Below are 20,515 nucleotides of genomic sequence, written 5' to 3'. Positions count from 1 at the left end.
GCTGAGGAAGACCAAAGGATAATATCAAGTTTTGCTCTTCTACCAACTGTATACACAAGACATTTAGGATGAAGATACAAACCCCATATGACATCCCCACTAACTGTGGATTATATAGGGGCAGAGGGCAAGTTTCTCCTGACCTCAGCCACTCCACTCGTGCTGTGAAATATGATAGCGCTCTTTGTAATTTTCATCTTGATTACTGTAACAGTAGTTTCCATCCTTATTTATATTTACCATTCCGTATTAACCAATACAATCTACTGGTAACAGGATTAAAAGGCACTGAAATACACAAATAGATCATTAGAGACAAATTACATTTGTAACTAATGCAATTCTTAAGGCTCAGAAGTGATAATCATCAGATGGTGGCAGACAAAAAACCCCAACAAAACCCCAAAAAACCCATGGCTGAACTTGTAATTAAAACGAATCTGAATTTATCCGACTTTAGCAGTATGTTCATTCCCTCAGCTTCCACTGCAAGTAGGTGGATTGGCTTCTCCAACACAAATGGCATGCCAGTCCCTCCAGGATCACACGGTAATGCTATATTCCCCTTGAAGCCAAAGGGGAATTCCCTCTTGAGAGACTGTGCTGTAGGCCCCGGTAGTCAAGCAGCAGCAGCTCCGTTCCCTCCCAGCTGATCTGGCCCCAAGGCTCCTTCAGTCGCTTTACTGGCTCCAGTCGGCCAACTTTTTGCAGCTTGGCTCACACTCCAACCCCCTAGCTAGAGATGCTTTCACAAGTTCTCCCATAACCTCCCATGTTCAACATCCCACTTCTGTCCCATGGGAGCTTTTTTCTAAAATCTTTGTGATCTGAACCTATGTTTCCTCCCCCCACACTTCTTTTCCTTTTTCTTTTAGGCTCCATTCACGGGGAGCTTTTCATAAAGCTTTTCCCAAATACTTTTGTTGATAAAGGTAACCTTCCTAGTCCTCCTCTCAGTTGATAGAAAAATCATCATTTTCTCTGGATCCCATTAGCTATACTCAGGTTGTTCTTTCCACGACTTTCTCAGCCTTAGACTCTGCAATCTGCTTTTACTGCTACCTTAGACTTCACGTGTTGAGTAGCTGTCTTAGGCTACTGGACACCTTTTCTCAGCATTTCTTCTCAAAAAATCACAGGTATCTACGGACTGGGTAATGAAACCACCAAAACCCACTCATTTGGGAAAGGAAAACAGAGTAAGGCAATTTTGGAGCAACAGTTAGCAAGCCCAGTCACACAAGACAGATGAAATAATCTAAAAAGTTTAGTGACCACATTCCCATTTCTAATCTACTATGTTTTTTCCAAACATGCAGCTGTTTCAGTATGTGAAAGCAAATAACATCATTGGGAAGTCAATCAAGAATCATGAACCTTTCAGTCTATTATACGCTAGGCCCTTGAAGAAAATGTACAGAGAAATAAAACATACTTATTTAGTAATGTTTTACTGGTTATTGTGTATATTCTTTAGATTTCTACATGTTTATTTCTACTAGATTCAGACACCCAATCATGAAGAAATTAAAGCATCTTTCCTGATATAATACTTTAGACAGATTAGGTGTGACAGTTTGTGCAAATTACAAACTTTAGAAATATACTTTGGGCATGTCACATCAAACTTATGACATATATCATGGAATAAGCCATAAAAGTAACATAGGTTAATAGAAATCTGCATACCCCAAAAGATGATGAACTGGAGCTCACGTGACGTGTCAATATTGCATGCAAGTCATCAGCAAATCCATCTTCTCTATTGCTAAGTATACCAAAGCAATACCACTTGCAACTGGGACGTACTTGTGCCTTACATAAACTCCTGACTGTCCAGGAATTCTGCAGTTTTCTGATCTCTGATTTCTTATAAATTACCTCATCTGAAAGTGTGATGCACAGAACTAATAAAACTGACCAAGAAAAAGAATTTCTACCAACAGGAAACATCAATGCATGTAGCAGAGTTTCAAGACTTGGTTGATGCTAAGACACTTCCCAGGTGGTCCTCAGCTCACTTGGATAGCTAAACCACCCAACGAGTACCTGGTAAAGGACCAGAGTCTTCAGAGGGGTGAAAACTCTTCTTGGCCTGAGCAGGAACCTGCATGGTCAAGATTTGATAATCCAGAAGAACAAGTTGCTCAGAACTAACTGCTCCTCTGCTCTGGCCAATGACCAGATTTGTAGTAGGAAGCCAAGATCATAGTCAAAAGCTCTTCAGCACAGTGAAGAGTAACAAAGAATAACAAAATTTCTTACAATGAATTCCTTTTTTCTATTCTAACAAAATTCCTTGTTCAAAGTTACCAGACATCGGCTCTCCCTGTGTATTTATCCCTCTTACAAAAAAGGGATGCTGTCTGAAGCACTGAAGATGCCAACAATTTAAAATCATCTTATTCAAATTAATTCAAATTGCCAGCCACTGCGTTTTTTTACCAGCAGTGTGCATTGCCAGGCAACTCCCGGACTTTCAAAAACATGAGCTTGCTTACAAACGTATAAACAACACAGAAGTAAGGGGCACAATGGGTTGTGATGCTTCCAGGTTTCATGCATCTATTTTTTCTTCTCTTGGTGCTGTGCCACAACTCTGACTTGCAGCTGGACTAAGTGGATGGCTGCATTGAGTTGCATTTCAAATATTCCACCATGAGAATTCCACCATGTTTTTCCCCAGCATCAGAGAAAGCAGGTCAAGGATGTCATTTCACAGGCACTCACGCACACACACATACATTGCTGACTCAGGAGCAGCTTTAACTGAAAAGAAGTGATAACCAGGGGGGAAATTGCGGTTAGTTTAAATCAGGGGGAAAGGAACTAAACATCAAAAAGTTGGAGGCACATGCAGCTTCAACCTGTTGTTTCAGACACTCTCATGAAAGGTGATTAGATGGAAACACAACAGGTGTAAAAACAAAATCTGCCCTTAATGGCTTTGTTGGAAACTTAAGCTTTTGTTTGAGGTAGGTTTAGTATAGCTCTCACGCTGTTTCGTGGTTAGGATATTTCCCCCTAAGGTAATGTGTCAGGTATTGATAAGTTTGTTTTAAGTTCTATATAATTAAAGCAGTAAATAGAATACTGACACGTCTTTGACCTGAAACACCATTTAATAGATAAGTATATGTGGGGCTGTGCTACAAAAACATGCATAGAATAAAACAGAGGTCAGCCAAGGTCCTCTGCCCTCAGTGAAATTACCCATTTACTCTAAATCATGCATCAGCATTAAAATTGCAGGGAGAAAGCACCCCCTCCTCCCTCCAGTACTGAGACAGATGGAATAGACCTCCAGCTGGAGACTTTTCAATGTTTTTGTGGATGGAACTGATATCTCCAGAAATTAAAAGCCGTATCTATTCATTTTTTTGCTCTTGTGATAAGTATGCTAATTGGATAAAACAAGCACAGACACTTGCAAATATATTGCTACAAGATTTACTGTTTAATATCCACTCTAGCAATGAAAATGATTCTGTTTGTGTTAGAAAAGAGAAGCCAAGGAGAAAGGTCATTATATTGTGTCTGCAGCTTTCGTTCCTAATATGTGATTCTCATTTCTCAGTAAAGGGAAAATCAATACTCCCCTTTAAGTTGCCTTGGATTCAAAAAAGATAGAGCTTTTACCCACTGCATGGCAGTGATTTAGAATGATCGTGAGATATGTTATGCAATGCTGGTTTTCACAAAGCTCTGAGGTTCATTTCAACGTTTTTTAATTGTGCCATGGAGTCTTGTCCAGACTAGCAAAAAAAGAACATTTTAAGTGCTATGATTGTTTAGTAGAAATTTAACTCTTTCCTTTATGAGCTGCTTCTTAACACTTTACTGTTCTCAGCTCTAATTTAGGTGAGAAGTTTTACTCGCAAAGCTGAAAGATTAAAGGCAGACAGGGCATCCAGGATTTCTGACAATAACAAAAGAAGTACTGATCAGGTTCATACATTTACTATGGTTTACATACCAAGAAGCTATGTCTGTAACAGAGACACACAGGTAATTTGCTCCCTTTTTTCTTTTTTAATTATAAGATCAGATTCTCAACCAGCTAGGTTAGAAAGACTGGGAAAAACAGCTAGATCATTACTGAAAATGATAAGGAAATAAAACCAAGTTTTAGGTTTACTATATCACATAAAGAAATGTTACTTATACTCTGGAAAAACCTGCAAACTAGCAACACGCCTGGACACAAACATGAGGAACAATGGAGACACGTACTGTGGAGTAGGAGCTCTTACTGCCAGATGTGAAGGAGCAATTGGGCTCACTGTAAGTAAAAGGTTGGAGTCAGCACCTGGAGGTGTAATCACTCGCTAAATTAGGACATGACACACTCCAGCATTAGTCATCAACAAAGAGTTAACAAAGAGAAGTGAAAGGATGTTTCTCATAAGAAGAAACCTCTTGCAAAAAATATCCTTAGGCTTAAAGAGATCAGTATCATCGCTGACATCATAAACGCAAATGTTCAGCACTAAAACCCCAAGCCCCTTCTCTTTGGCATGAGGTTTCCATCTAAACAAATACACTTAAACTTGTATGCAAACCTATCTCTAAGCGTGTGTTTGAGAGCTCTAATGCACTGTGCACCAAAGGAGAAACTAACTCAATTCTGGTGAGCAGCTTCTTCCTGCAGTTGCTGGGGCATGCCGTACTACGGACTGAACAAGACCCTACGCGAAAGCTATTATCCACTACTTATGAGGGATCTCAGATCTGGATCCAAATTCTGGTCCTGATTCATCAGCCTATAACAATAGGATTTCCTTAATTTCAGCCTCAAATTCCAAGTTATGCATCACATTTTCCCATACATCCTGTATTCTTTTCTCTCTTCTGTTTTTTATATAGAACACAGAATTTTAATTTGATATATGTAAAAAAATTTAAAAAATTGCCATTGCCACCTGCTCCTTTCCCCTCACCATCACTCACTAAAGACACCATCTGGGAATGACTAGCAACCAGAGCAGGGAGTGAGCAGTCCATATGTTAAAATTTAAAATTTGACAGTGCTATTCTGGCCTTTCCATCACCCACTATTTTTCTATTTTATGGTTTCGGTACTATAACTAGTCTCTGCAACATTTACAAGGACTAAACCATTTTTTTTTGTTGTGGATGGATCTTTATTTTAGGGTAAATTGTTCATTTAAGCTGAAATCCAACAAATTCTGTCCACTTTCAGATTTCTTCCTAAAATTTAATGTGAAAAGGGATGAGATATTTAAATATCAAAACCTGTGGCAATTACTGTACAGCTAATGCATTAAATTTTTAGACTAGAAAGAAAGATTAGAAAGAAAGCACAGTTGTATCTTTTTTTGCGTTAGCTTGTGAATGTGACAGAGCTCTGGGTGCTGTTAATAACTCTTCACAAGGCCAGCAAGAAACCTGAATAACTTTTTTCCTCTCCTCATTTCATTCCCAACCTCATCCACTAGGTGGGTCACCTGGTCATAGAAGGAGATCAGGTTGGTCAATCTCATCTTGTGTGCCTGCCTTATCATTTCACATACATCCAAAGTGTGGTGAGACTCAACCAAAAAGGAAAATTTAAATTTTTAGACTAGAAAGAAAGATTAGAAAGAAAGCACATCTTTTTTTGTCCACAGCCTTTCCCTCATCCACTAGGTGGGTCACCTGGTCATAGAAGGAGATCAGGTTGGTCAATCTCATCTTGTGGATTTGCCTTATCATTTCACATACATCCAAAGTGTGGTGAGACTCAACCAAAAACAAGGGAAAATTTAAAAAAAAAGCAAAATGTGTTCATGTTACTATAAAAATAGGCAGGAGAAGTCCAAAGGAAGATACTGTACCTGAAATAATGCTTGTTGCTTGCTTATGATCCCTGCACCCAGTTTTCAACAGACTAACTCCTCTTGCAATAGTGTGTAAAGGTTTTTGGTGTGTATTCATGTGGGGGACATTATAATCTAGGCTCAAGCAGATGAAGCAAAAATAACTTGGGAAAAAGGCCAGACACAAAAACTTTTATATGTACAAAACAAAGCCAGACTGAAGCATTCCACCGAATACCAGCAGATCTCGTACATTTATCTTTTGAATGGATACATTTGTTTAAAAAGCACAAAAAGGTTCTGTAAGACCATTTATGAACATCTGAAAGAGGTTTAGACTTTGCAAGACTTTACTATTACATACTGAATAAAACCAGCACCTGATAAGACTCTTTGAAACTGAAACTATATTTAGCATTTACTTTAAAATAAAACCTGCAACTACACCTGATAAAAGCTTCTGAATGCCTTTGTACTCCTCTCATAACCCTTCCAAGGTTATTCAGTGCCAAAACAAATATTATTAATGTAACTCAGGAAGCGTTCTGACTAGCCAGAGAGCACAGTGGGTATCTCGAGGATGTGTACAAATTCAAGAAGATGGGAGGAGAGAAAGATGGGGCTCATCAGAGCACCTGTTGGAGAAACACAATTCACACTTTTAAAAGGTCCTGTGCACTTCTTGGGCATTATCATTTTAACGTTCACTTTGTCAGTAGCTTTCTAAATTTTAAACTTCTGTGCAGACTTAAGAGTGTATTGATAAAGTATTTGTTCAAAATAGCCATTACTGAGAGTCAAGATTTAAGCAGGTAAGGATCAGATTCTGCCCTCTTCAAACCTCTGGGTGAAGGTAAAAATCAGCAACCTTTGCCACAGAGAAACGGTTTACTTTGAGATGGCTCTACTGGAGGGGCAGCATTAGGCAGGAATTAGTTAGCACTATACAGAGAGTTATTTCTCTTAGCCACAGAGTTGTAAGGTTTACAGCTGAAGAACTAGATACGTTATTTTAGTGAGAACCTATCCTGTAAAGAGCTTATATTTTATACCTGCTCTCCCTCCTCCCCTTGTATTTTGGAACCCTACTGGCATGGCTGCCAGCTGTGACCAGACTGTCAATTATTTGGCTCCCTCACTGAATGGCTGGATCGCATCCAAGGCTTCTTATTTACGAGGCTAAAACAAAATCCAGGTCCCTTTTGTCCGTACACAGGTGCTCAATTAGGAGAGATCCTATAGGGAAACAATCTTTTATTTGAACTGTAAAAGACATTGGTACTTTTTAATCTGAAAAGTCAGCAAAAAATCAGGGGCTACCTCACATTAGGAGGAAAAGTGGTAGTAGAGTCAGGAGTTTCTCTAATTCAGTGCACTTTCCTCAAAAAGCACTTACTAAGCCCAGGGAAACACAAGGAAAGGCAATGTCTACTCTCAGCTTCAAGCCTTTTTCAGCCAGAACTGAATTCCAGAAGCTTTGTCCCTTTTGCAGTTTTGCTTTCTGATAGCTTTTCTGCATTCCCACAGACACCTCCAAACCCTTGCGAAAGAAACCTCTCTCAGTCACTTCTGCCTCTGCTCTGAGCGGGAAATTGCCCCTGCTTGGGAATGAAAGCCCGCGACTTTCTGTTACATCTCCCTTCGGATGAAAGAGGGGAGTTGCACTGCCTCCCCAATCACGGGAACCAGCCGAAACAGTGATCTTGCATCTGGAGGTTACTCTCTAAGGCGTTTTAAGGAGCCTTATTGAAATAGCAAATAGATATTAAGCAGGAATTCAGAGCCCTTTCCTGGGCACAGTCATTACAATTGCAACTACTGGTCCAAGAATTGCTAATGGAAGGGTTTTCCACAGTTTTCTCAAAGCCAAAGCATTTAGCAAAGTTTTTCTTTAACAAATTTTAAAATTTTGTTTAGGATGTAATTTTCATTTAGAGATGTGTTTTCTATCTGCTCTTTTTTCATTATGAGATCAGGAAAAATGGAAACTCTTTTTTCATTATGATTTCAGGAAAAATGGCTAAAATAATGTCATGTATCATCTTTTGCATTACTGTTTTTTTTATATCATGTCATCGCAATATAACAACATATTTTGACTTTATATTATATTTTATTTTATTGTACAATGGAGTAGCAAAAGTTTGAATATTCTTCTGTTTGACTGGTGCTCTATGGCATTAAAGCTGCTACTGTTACTAGCATGAAACAGTTAAGCATTTATTTTACTTTTGTGTTTGAAGTTCCTCTTGTGTCTTCTCACATCAAAATCTTTGACAGCCATACTTTGAAATAAGCATTGTCTACTACCATAAAAAAATCAGATATTTCTCCGAATATTTTTTCACAGAAAGATAACACAAGGTTAACACGAAGATATCAACAACAGAGGAAAACATAATTTTTACAATAGAATAAAAGCCAAAGAACAATCTAATACAATCATATGAGTGCTATCATGTATTATCATGGAGGTGTATAAAAATTTACAAACATAAAACAAACATTAAAACAAAAAAGTTCAAAATAAAATGTTAATCAACAGCTTTTAGTATTAAATTGATTGCAAAGTTTATATACTGTTTGATAATTTCAAGAAATTATTAGAATTCAGAAATTTAAAAATGGTAAATGATTCTGGGTATTTTTAGTCTTTACCAGCTTATCCTTGAACAGCCTCAGCAGCTACAGGCCACGGTCTGGCACAGTTCTCATGTGACGGGCAGTCACCTCACAAACCCATTGCTGCTCTGGACCACTAACCGTTACATGCTAAAGACACCATCAGCAGTAACTCTCAAGGCTCTACACTGGGTACGTGAAACTTTAAATCACTGACCAGGCTGTCAATATAGTCAGGAATATTTTCCTTTATCTTTTTCTTTCTTCTTAGAGCTGAAGATCTGAAAACTCAACAGGTAGGACACATCCGTTGCTGGGAAGTGTGGTGCTTCTCTAGTCTCTATGGACTTTGCCTATCTCTCCAAGTAAAAGCATTCATCATCCAATTTCTAAGCGTGAGGAAGGCTTTACTGCCTTCCAGTATCTGCTTAGTATTTAGCAGTGCTCAGCTACAGCAGATTCTCAGCTTAAGGGTCCTGGCGATAGCCTCCCTCCTTATAAAAGTCTCCCTTGAATTCTCACAGAAGATGCTTTTAATGGCACTTACCTTCTTCTGCAGAAACACAGCCTCAAAAGCAAAATTTTACAGAAAAGATGCATTATATCTCCAATACATAAAGGTGTTGAAGGTGTTACATTGGTACCATAAGGAACAACTTGATTAAGGTAAAGGTGATACTTCCAGTATATAAAGAGATTCTGAGGCGTTTGTGCTGCAGCTATTTCAAACTGGTTTGGGCTGAAACTAGGCTTAAAAATTAACAGCTCAGGGAAGAATTATAAATTCCTTACTACAAGACTTCATTTATACTTAGGCTGATACTTGTGCTAGTTCTTTGCACATAGATGAATTAGCCCATCAGGATCTCTTTTTCAGTGAAAATCAATACAAGTAGGCCTTTGTCTATGGAACAGGTGACCTCTTCGTTCCAGAGCTTGAAAAGTGTTAGCTAACAATATTGGAAAACGGGGGACAAGGACTGGTCTATGCCTGAGACAACTTGCTATGACCCAAAAAGTGGTGGTCACAGTTTTTGGCTTCATCATTAGGTGTATATCCATCCGGCAATGCAGAGGGCTAATGTGAATGATGTTGTAACTCTGGTGACCAGGGGACACTCCCGTTGCTGCTACACCTTTCTGCTTTCTTTACAGAGCTGAGGTAAGGTAGTAATAGGGGACGTTTTCCTACACTATCTTGAGTTTGATCCTTGGATACGTATAAATATCCCGGTATACGCGCCTTCATCCTTCCCAGAGGAACATTCCTGCTGGCTTAGCCCACCAGGGCAACAATAGAGTAAGGTGTAGGATGAGTCCTCCTGGTAACCCTGCATAAGTATGCTGATCACCAGTAAGTGCCAGTGAAGAGAGACACCTGGTTTATTTTTACAGATGGGTATATATTTGATATTCCAGTTACCTTGTATGCCCCTCCTGGAACATGCAGAGCCTGGCTTGATGCACTCAGCAAAGGCAGAACCTGGCCAAAGCAGACCTGAAACACCTAGGGACAGGTAACCATAACTCCTCGGTGTCATAACTCACCATTCCTTCCCTTTTCAAACTCCCTGAAGTTCTTTCAGCACTATATATTTGTTGGAGGATGGACATGGGATGTATATATAGCTGTCATAACTCCTGGAAAGAAGATTTTCTTCCATTTATTCTTTGCAAAGGTATTTCAGATTTCACTGAAATTTTTGGGAGCTTTTCCACTGCCTTCAAAGGCCAGTTCTTTGCGCTCTGTAAAGTCGCTACATGAAATTCAGTTAGGTGTGAAAGGCTAATACAAGATAGAAAAAAAAGTGCTGCTGAGGGTAGATTTTTATTCACTGAGGAAGAGCTGGGATGACAATGCTCTGATATCTGCGGGGTATAGAATTGCAGTTTTTAACATTCCAGAAAGCTTTCCAGCAATTTAACACCCTTGTTGTTGCAAGGCTATGGTTGAAAATTATATAGAAACAAGTGAATGTTCTTTTTTTCCAGATAGTTAAATTCACAATGAGTTTTTGTTGCTCGATGCTGAGAATGGTTTGGGTTCTTTTGTATGTTCATTAACATTTGTCCACAAAATCAGTGTGACTGATTAGTCTAGAATATAACATTAATCCTTCATTGTGGCTCTGGAAAAAGACGTGCTTGAAGATTAAAGCCTTTTTTTGTATTCACTTATTTCCTCATCAACAAAAACCCATACTGCCAGGCAGCTTGTTTATCTCACTACTGAATGATCTAATTTAAGATATAATTAAACAATCATTTTGGTTATATCCTAGTCACCAAATCTTAACACAAGACAATACACTATATACACAAAGAATTTTTTTGTTAAATACAATCTTACACCCTACAGATTCATAATATTTCTCAAATTCAGTGCAGTTAAGATGATAAAAATGCTGCAGTTTATGAAGGTGTAACAATAATAGCTACTTTCTTGTTTTGTAGATTCAGCAACAAAATTCAGCCAAAATTATTTTTAATTTTATTTTTATTTTAGTGTTCCAAGCAAGCTATTCAGAAGCAAAGCTACAGTCTTTACCAAGGCTACAGATTCATAATATTTCTCAAATTCAGTGCAGTTAAGATGATAAAAATGCTGCAGTTTATGAAGGTGTAACAATAATAGCTACTTTCTTGTTTTGTAGATTCAGCAACAAAATTCAGCCAAAATTATTTTTAATTTTATTTTTATTTTAGTGTTCCAAGCAAGCTATTCAGAAGCAAAGCTACAGTCTTTACCAAGGTAAATTTCCATTGGCTGGGTGGGGAAATATGGGCATGTGGAAAGGCCAGTCATAAAACAAAGAATTTTTTTGTTAAATACAATCTTACACCCTACAGATTCATAATATTTCTCAAATTCAGTGCAGTTAAGATGATAAAAATGCTGCAGTTTATGAAGGTGTAACAATAATAGCTACTTTCTTGTTTTGTAGATTCAGCAACAAAATTCAGCCAAAATTATTTTTAATTTTATTTTTATTTTAGTGTTCCAAGCAAGCTATTCAGAAGCAAAGCTACAGTCTTTACCAAGGTAAAGTTTCCATTGGCTGTGAGGGTAATTAGGTGCATGCATAAGGACTAGCCATAAAGGACTAGCACTCCAGCTACTCCACGACAGCAATGAAATGCATAGGCTGACCCTGCTCACACTGAAGATGACGGGAGTCACACTGCCTCACCAAGTGCAGCATTGCTAGCATAAGCCGAATTAAACAGAAAGCAATTTACTACAAAGCATCACTTTAAAAAGGATATGGGTAGGTGATTTTTTTTCCACTCCAGCCTGGCTTTCCACTTGATTTCAAGTATTGCAGGCCAAACGCAATAGCTGCATGGAGGGGATGGAGGCTCGTGCTCTCTCTCTTTCTGTCCAGTATGTGTTCTGCCTTATCAAAGAACTCCATGTGGAAGCTTATTTTTCACACTAGAAATAATTGACCTCTCCTCCATACTTGAGTTTTAGTGATCGTATAGGACAGTACATAGGGCTTTTTCATTTTCTCACTCCGTGCCATCAAAGGGACTAGCAAATGATCCCTTTTTCTTTCTTGGCACTGGCAACAAGAAAAACTGGTAAATACTGGACACCTGGAAGTGGCAGGGGCTTAATTACATTTTATTTCAACAGTACAATGATAATTTAGACCAGCTGAAAACCAAGGAGAAAATACAAACTCTGGAGCCATAATGCACTGACATGGGAAAACTTATGCAAATATTTCTGTTGATTCCCTACTGGGACTGCCTGACTAAATAAGGATTTATTAATCCTTAAAAACCCTGAAAAAGATCTCAGAGGAAAAAAAAAATCCAGTAATTTCTAGCAATAGCCAACAGTTAACACCAGAATACTTCATGGCTAACTCTATCCTTAAACTTTTTGCTGCACCAGACAGGGATAAAGGGGGACTAGGCAATATGAGGACCTCCTGGCTGAGTCAGAGATTACTGGATTTTGGATGCTGCCGTGGGATCTCTGCTACCCTTAGAGGGGGTGTCACATGCATTACATGTGACATGTAATACATACATGAATTTATGCCAGGCCAAGTTAGTTGTCATGCATAAGACAACCTGTTCCACCCAGCAAACTACTGCATTTCACAGTCAAAGTTCTTCCAGACACTGTCTTACATTTTCCCCTCTCAGTTTCATGCCATATTGCTGATGGATTGTTACATTGTTCCTTCATCAAACATTTGTAGATAGGTATGGATACAGCTATATTACTGTATATAATCTTTCCTTTATCTACTGCACAAAACCTGACACATTTCTCCCTGGATCTGATTACATGATCCGTCTCCCTCCAATTTGATGCATACCTTTATAGCTTTATACGCCTCTCCAAGTAAGTACTGGAGCTTTACATTGTTAGGTTAGGTTCAATTGTTTACATTGAACAGCCTGGTTTCTGACATGAAGAATTTTCATGTGGCTCTTGAGTATTTGCATCAGTATTTCCCCCATCTTTTCACCTTGCAAGTGCGGGCCAACAGTTTTGGTTCTTGCATGCTTAAATCCCATTCACATACCACTGCCCCACATATCTGTTAACCCCTTTTCAGGTTTCTCACTTTCACAACATTACTATTGCATTCCCAATGCCTTATCATTCAGTATGAGAATTTCCCTTAAGCGGTTTTCTTCATTTTGCAATTCTGACTGAATAAAGTCACATTCACATGGCACTCGAAGCACCTTGCAGAGAGCTGTACTTTGCCATTTGTCACTGCTTTTTTTCTTTATAGCGGTTCACCCGGGATATTAATTCGCGTGACAGTACTACGTACAAACCAAACTGAAAATCTCCAAGTGATAGCCTGGCTCCTACATCACAAAACTTGTCTGGAAATTTACCCTTGATCAGTAAAATGTCATGGGGCACAGTATTTACCTACTACTACTACTCTCCCTTCATCAGCTAATTATAGCTCAGCATTTAGAACTGTTAAATGCTACCAGGAATAGACTTTGGTGGTTCCTTTAGTGCAAGTCAGCCCTCACAAACACAGAATTACAAAGGGTCAAATTCTGCTCTTAGAAAAAGGCAATCTGGTTTGTAAGGCAAGATCTGTTCTTTATAAACCCATGCTGTTTATCGCTCTTGGCACTACTGCCCTGGATTTAGTTATTTTTCTCTCAATATTTGTTCCATTATTTTAATGAGCAACACAATTATAGTTCTAGGCTTTGATCCTGAAATGAGCTCAGCAGGAGCTTTACAAGTGACAAAATTCAGTTAATTTCATGCCCTTTTTCACTTAGGGCCCTGTCCAACTAATATGAAAGTCACTGGATATTTTACTCGTTGACTTAAATGAAACTTAGGTAACAGATTACGGAACCACTTTCAGTGATACCTAAACCAGCCGCACTCTTTCCTTTGACTTTAAAGTGGTTTACCTTGGGTCTTACTAAAAGCTCAGCCTTAGTGTATTTCCCTCAGTCTTCTTTCCCCTTAACTCTTTCAGCCAGTGTTTCCTTTCTTAGTCGTTCCCTCAGTCTTCTTTCCCCTTAACTCTTCCAGCCAGTGTTTCCTTTCTTAGTCTTCTTTTTTTTGGTCTCTCTGGGTCTTCCTGAAAGGCCACCTCTCCCTCTAGCTTTCCCCCTCCAGTATAACTTTTCTTCTGTGTCATCCCTGGGTACGTGACCCCTCCTTTGCAAAGCTGCTTTCTCCATACATTCCTGTTCCCAGAAGTCCTGAGCAGCAGGAGCCATGGTTTTATGAAGGACCAAACAGTGGGTGGGGTGGTGTTATTGAAACCTCTTTGGCTTAGGAAATTGGGCTGAAATTCCTTGTAGAACACTTCAAACAGGCTCCCACACACTTTTCTACTCTTCCCATCCCAGTAGAAACCAGTAAGTGTGAGAGATGTGAGAAGGGGAAAGAAAATGGGGGGAAAAATTTTTAGGCATTATAAATGTTTGCATTGGGCTTAAGGAATCGGTAAAGGGTCAGCCTTTACCAGGTCAGCCTGGTTCTTGTTTTGTCTGGTATGATTTATATATCACTGTTGACAACAACAGAGGCCAACTCCACATTGTGGATTAACAGCTTGGCAGTGAAGGACAGAGTCATTTGGGGAAAGAAAATGGGGGGAAAAATTTTTAGGCATTATAAATGTTTGCATTGGGCTTAAGGAATCGGTAAAGGGTCAGCCTTTACCAGGTCAGCCTGGTTCTTGTTTTGTCTGGTATGATTTATATATCACTGTTGACAACAACAGAGGCCAACTCCACATTGTGGATTAACAGCTTGGCAGTGAAGGACAGAGTCATTTATTTACTTTTCATGACAGAGTTCATGGGTTTTGGACTCTTATATAGGACATGCTGGGAGCTTTCTCTGTATTTTCCTAATGTTTACTCCTAAGCAGACCTTGGATGAGGGGGCAGGCTTTGATTTGTGGACATTTGATATTCCATTGTGTATTAGACATTGTACTTCCTTGGCACTTTGAACATCTGACTTAAAGCAGAGAGACAAAATAATAAAAAATGTAGAAAACATTTTAGGATATTAAAATTAGAATTAAACAATAAAAGAACAGAAATATTTTGTTCTTTTCTGGATCTAAGGGCTTTGTGAAGAAAAACCAACCCAAACTACTCAACTATAACCTTACATATCAAGTCTTTAATTCAGAGCAATTGTTTATGGCTGAATCACTTAAAACTATAAAACAGTTCATAAAGGTGGATCCTCACCAACAGCTGCTTTAGCAAGGTTCACTAGAAACTGGAGTTTTACAAATTGAAACTTGCTTTTTGTGTGCTATTTTGACCTTTCAATTTCCCAGAACTGCTTGATTGCGATTTTCCTCCCTTTCCCAGCAAATGCCACAGGAATTTATCAGTTTACTGGCTAACCTGGGCGTTGTTGGGTGCTCCATATTCACTTAGACAATGTCAGAGATGGTAGCAGCACGCGGGGCTGATGTCAAGACAACAGCTTCCGTCATGAGAATGTCGTTTCGTGCTTTTACACAAAGAGGAGATCTTCTATAGTTTTTACTTTCATATTCCCAAGCTTGTTTTTACACATTTCCTTCCACTTTAGCGGAGATCTGAGTTTGGGTTTGGGGAAAGCTGGATTTTTTTTTTTTTTAATGTTAGAAAATATGTTTGGTTATGAATGTTTGCAAATGACACCTTGGATTTCTAGGAGAGATCTTGGCAGAGGAAAGGACTATAAATCTTCACACACACATTTCTGCAATCCAAGAAGAAACTGTAAGACCACCAAACCCTGGCAAAAGAAAGTGAAATAAAAATGACTGTTCCCTTTTTCCCTGCAACTGCCATTATTCAGTATATTAAATAAGAACTCTGACAGATGGAAATATTTATATTGGAGCCCAGAGAGAAGATGCAATATTATCAAAATGGATTCTACTCTACTTTTTAGCCTCCAATGCCTCTATTAAAAAAGGACGAGGCAGAGTTATTCTAATGGAAAAAATTATAATTGCATTTATATGGGAGAGTGGAAACCAAAGTTTAAAACCATAAATTACTTTATATGCAACATTTTAACATTGGGGTTTGAAGTGTCCAGATTTGAAGAAATATCAGATATTTTGAACTGAACTTTTCCAGGGGAAAGGAGAGGTTGAAAAATAAACAGATTTGCTCTACTCTCTAAAAGACCTCAAAAGAAAAAATGACATTGTGGAGTATATGATCACCAGATCTGGGCCAACTGACTAAAAAGATACAAAATAGTAGGAAGTAATTTTCTCTTAAATTAGAGGTTGCTCGATTTCTTGCTCAGACCGACTTCAAAATATAATTTAATTACTGATGATTTATTTATAACTAGAAAAAAAATCATTTTGGAAATGAATCCTATCAAATCTGAATCATAGCCTTACCTTTAGTTAATAACTTAATAGGAGACAATATAACAGAAGATTAACTGACATAATTAATACCTACAGCAATCTGATTTTATTCTAAAGAATCATGTTTAAAGATCATGTTTAAGTGACTACAAAGAAGATGGAGGCTCTCTCTTCACAAGGCACTACATGGAGAAGACAAGGAGCAACAGGTACAAGTTGCATTGGGAGAGGTTTTATCTGGACATCAGAAAGAAATCTTTTTACAGTAAGAACAATTGTTCACTGGAACAACCTCCCCAGGGACGTGGTAGAGTGCCCATTGCTGGAGGTTTTCAAGATGCAACTGGAGAGTGTGCTAGATAATCTCAGCTAGGCTCCCTTTCCCATGAAAGGTTGGACCAGAGGATCTTTTGAGGTCCCTTCCAACCTGGACACTTCTATGATTCTATGATCATCTACACTGCTACAACATGGATGTTCGAGAGTGAGGAAAACACCATTGCCTATTCCTTTTCTAGGTGACGAATGAAAAAGTATGTAGCATTTCAAAATGGTAAATGTTAAGGAACATAAGAGAGAGGACTGAGCTGTATTTTTTAGTTCTTTACCATTTACGAAATGCCCCATTGTTTTTCAAGTAGCATTTCCTGAAACCATTTTAAACAAAAAATTCTAGTAGGCGATGTTTCTGAAGGTCCTGTCCTCACTCATATGTGGCATTAGAAAACCTCAGTCATGCTGGATGCTTCATCTCCCAGAACAGTACCTCTGGTACTTACCATTCCTAGGCTGTCACAGACATTTCCTCTCTAGCAGAATTCATCTGCAACAGGGCCAGTATCTAAGAGGCTCATTAATAAAAGATTATACTGCCACCGTATTCTATTTGTGTTCATATAAATAATTTAGGCATAAAGGAATTCCCTGGTCCTTTTTACAGACTTGAAAAAAAATATCGTGCAATGTCAAAGAGGATCATGGTGAATCAATCAGTTCTTACATTCTCTTACTAAAGACACATGATGAGTTACAGAAATAGAGTGAAAAAGATTGCCAGAACAATCAAATACGGGGTACAAAGAGAAAAGAAACACAGAAGATGAAACAGACACAACATACAGCATCCAGCAAGGAAACAAGAGGAAGTGGTTGTATTGATGCTAATGCTGGATAGAAGGTAACTGTTTTATGAAACTTTTTAAAATATTATCTTTTTCATATTATTTATTGAAGTAAAATTAAATCACTTTCATGGAAAGAATGCCCCGAAACACAGAAAGAACTCAACTCAGCATCTTGGCTGACCAGGGCACTCACCTGAGGCTGGAAAGCTTCTCCCCACTGATAATCCAGAGCAGGGCCTTGGATGGGTCTGTGCCCTATCCCAGGGGTGGTTTAGATCAGTCAGATGTTCTTCTGCAGCTGTCTCTTCTTTTTGGTTCTGAATTTGAAACGTTTCCTGATGAATGAAACCCATCAAACCCATTTTGCAAAAAGGTCCAGAACCAAATGCCATAGCTATAATTTTATCAACGGCAAATGAGCTACTCTGATTTGCACCAGCTAAGGAACAGAGTCAGAGAGAGAAACCTCATAGATTACAGGTGACAGATGGCTATTTCCTCTCTGTGCTCATCACCTTCCTGTCACTTTAGAGATCATCTAAATTAAACCTTCAAGCAACCTTATTTCCCATTTCTTAACTCTTCTTCTCACTCTCATTGCTTCTCAGCCTAAAGAAGCATTCTGCAAAACTGCAGGATTGGTCTACACCTATAGCTTTTAAAATAGATATCTGAAGGTCTAAGCCTCCAACATATTCTCTTCTGTCCCCATAAACAAACACCAGTTGTATCAATGGTCTCACCTCCCACGCCTCCAAGTGACTGCAATAGTATGTCATAGTTACCCTGGCACGGTCACATCTGATGAAGTTACAAATTCAATTCACCATGAAGGACATGCCTGACAATTTTAATTAGATGAGAATTTGCAAAGGCAGTCAATAGAAGTTAGTATCTCCTATAACAGGAATAAAGCTAGAGCCAGTTACATCAGAACCAGCTATGGCGAGTCAAAGTCATATTCCATAAAAGTAACAGCCACCTTTTTCATGTACAAATCCTGCATTTATAAAAAGGCCCATAAAAAGGTAGCATCATGCCATCACACTAACTGATGATTAACTCTATCCCACTGCTGAGGAAAGATGTATTAAAAACCTAACAGGGGTGAAAGTGAGCCTTCAGACCACTCAAAAGAAGTGTTTCACAATCTTTTTAGGCTCAAGAAGTTGTAACTTTCATTTATTCTCTGGTTACTGTTAGAAAGGAACAGCAACAATAATAAACCAATTAAATATCAGTTCTTTAACTTGGTATGTTCTTTTAAACTTCCACACGAAAACTGCTTACTGTATTACAGAAAATGTTGCACATTTGAATAAAAAAAGCTACAAAATGTAAGGTCAATCCCCTATTGCTAAGACAAGCATTCTAACAAACAGTCTAGTAATTTACTGCATTTCTAATTCCTTTGCTTTGGAAAAAAAAAATATTCCTGTGTCAGAAAAACAACTCCTCTTAATTAACTTTTAATCCTGCCTTTTTGTTGCTGAGCCGTCTCCTTTACATAAGCATTTATAAACCACTTCCATTGTATTTCACATCATACTTTGTGTACCTTATTCTATTAGTCAACATTACATTTATATTAGTTTTATTTTACAGTGATACCAAAGCATGGAGCTACTAATATGACAGAAATATCTTAAGAAACATAGCCTGACTTCACTGATTTCTGGTAAGGCTAAGCCATCCTAAAATACCCCTATTCTGTAATTACAAAAATTAAAAACCAATACAAGAATACTAAGTCAACTGCTTTCATAAGTCCATTAAAAAGTGCTGATCCTCCTATAAAGCAGAACCTTTCGAACACTTACTTTGTTCCAACATCCACAGTTTGAGTACCCTTACTCCTGTTGTAAAAACAAATACAACTTTCAGTCTGGCTCTTCAAAAGCGTAATTGATTCCTGTTCATAGGTTTCCAGAGCTGTAAGTGCCAAAAGACTTAATAAAACACACAAATTCCTCAAGAGACTAAAAATTCAATATTAATTTTCCATTATTTTCTTTAAAGTAATGAATGTATAGAAGTATTGCTGTCATTTTTAATAAGAACACAAAGAATCAAGATATCAGACACTGGTAAGGCAGCTTAAAAAGAGGGTTTTGGCTCACTGATCCACTGATCCAGTCAAGATCTGCCTGCCAAATAATGCCACTAGAATAATGGATAGTTTGAGAAGGTGGTAAACAACAAATTATAGCATTTCTGGTAGTGTGACTATTCTGTAAGGTTACAAATGTTCTAAAACACATTCAGAACTTTCTAAAGGGCAATATTTTTTAATCGGAAATGTAATGTGCCAAGAGCACCATCCCTGTCACTTCATCATCCAGCTGTATGACAATCCCTTTGCTGTCTTCTAGTCCTACTTGTAGATTTTTTCCTGTCTCTCCTACCTGTCTGCCTCTGGGTTCACTTCTCCATTAGGGAATTATAATTCAAATAAAAGTATATATGAATTTCCTTCTGGCAAAAAAAAAAAAAAGTTATCAAGATCTTTATAAAGCCTCAGGCACTATGGAAAAGCCAGAATGCTGGAAAATGCCTCAGGCTTATGGCAAAGGGCAGCATAATTCATAGTCTGGGGGACTGTATGAAAATGTAAATGTGTGTTATTGAAACTGAAGAGCAGAGGCATTCCTAGGACCTGGAGGACTGCAGTTAGGACAGTAAGTTCCTCCATGCTGAAGGAAGACGCAGAAGTTACTTTGCGGCCTGAGATCTCAGATGAGCCTCTCACAGTGACGCATGCCATTTTTAATAAATACAGAAGGTCAGATGCTTATGCCAGGCTGAGTCTACAGTGCAACTGGAAATCGCAGGAGTCTTTGTAGTTAAAGAGCACCTTCCTCTTTTGCATGAAAAAGAGGTGACATAAAACCTTTAGGGAGCCCATTCTTACAGTCCTCAGGAACTGAAGCATTGGAAAGTGGCTCAAAGATTTAGCTCTGGACATTTAATCCTCTCCTTTTTTAGGACATCTGAAATAAGGTTAAAGACTATACTTACTTGTCAGCTAGATATGAAGGCTGAAACATTGTTATTTGTGTGCTGTAACACTGTGTAGATGGCTAAATGGAGA

The sequence above is a fragment of the Aptenodytes forsteri genome, unplaced genomic scaffold, assembly GCF_000699145.1.
Source record: "Aptenodytes forsteri isolate BGI_AS27 unplaced genomic scaffold, ASM69914v1 Scaffold2, whole genome shotgun sequence".
NCBI classification, from domain to species: Eukaryota; Metazoa; Chordata; class Aves; order Sphenisciformes; family Spheniscidae; genus Aptenodytes; species Aptenodytes forsteri.
This window is presented reverse-complemented; position numbering follows the sequence as displayed.